Raw genomic sequence first — 450 nt, forward strand, 5'->3', positions numbered from 1 at the left:
CGCGGGGACGAGGACCGCCGGCGTCTGGGACATGGGGCTGTCGCAGAGCAAGAGGGTGAGTGGTGGCAGCTGGTTGGGACACCCGGGGGACAGGGGACACCCCCAAGCCCTGGGCTGGGCCCCACCACGTCCCATGCTGGGGGTGGGATGGGACAACAGGGGTCACCCTGAGACACGTCCCCAAGCCAAACATCTGGCTGTCCCCGTGCCATCCCCGGCATTCAGCCTTGGGGACCCCTCGCCATCCTTAGGTTCCAGAGTTAACGTGAAAATATCCATTCTCCTCTCCCTCCCTTGCACCCAGGGGGGAGGGACACCAGGGGGGTGACACGGTCCCCGTGGGTGACAGCCATGGAGGGACAGAGGATGTCCAACCCTGGAGGACCCACGGCTGTGCCCCCTCCTGTGCTGGGGGGGGGGGGGGGGTGATGCGCAGGGACCTGGTGGGGG

This window comes from Charadrius vociferus, unplaced genomic scaffold, assembly GCF_000708025.1.
Source record: "Charadrius vociferus isolate BGI_N301 unplaced genomic scaffold, ASM70802v2 scaffold1744, whole genome shotgun sequence".
Lineage (NCBI taxonomy): Eukaryota > Metazoa > Chordata > Aves > Charadriiformes > Charadriidae > Charadrius > Charadrius vociferus.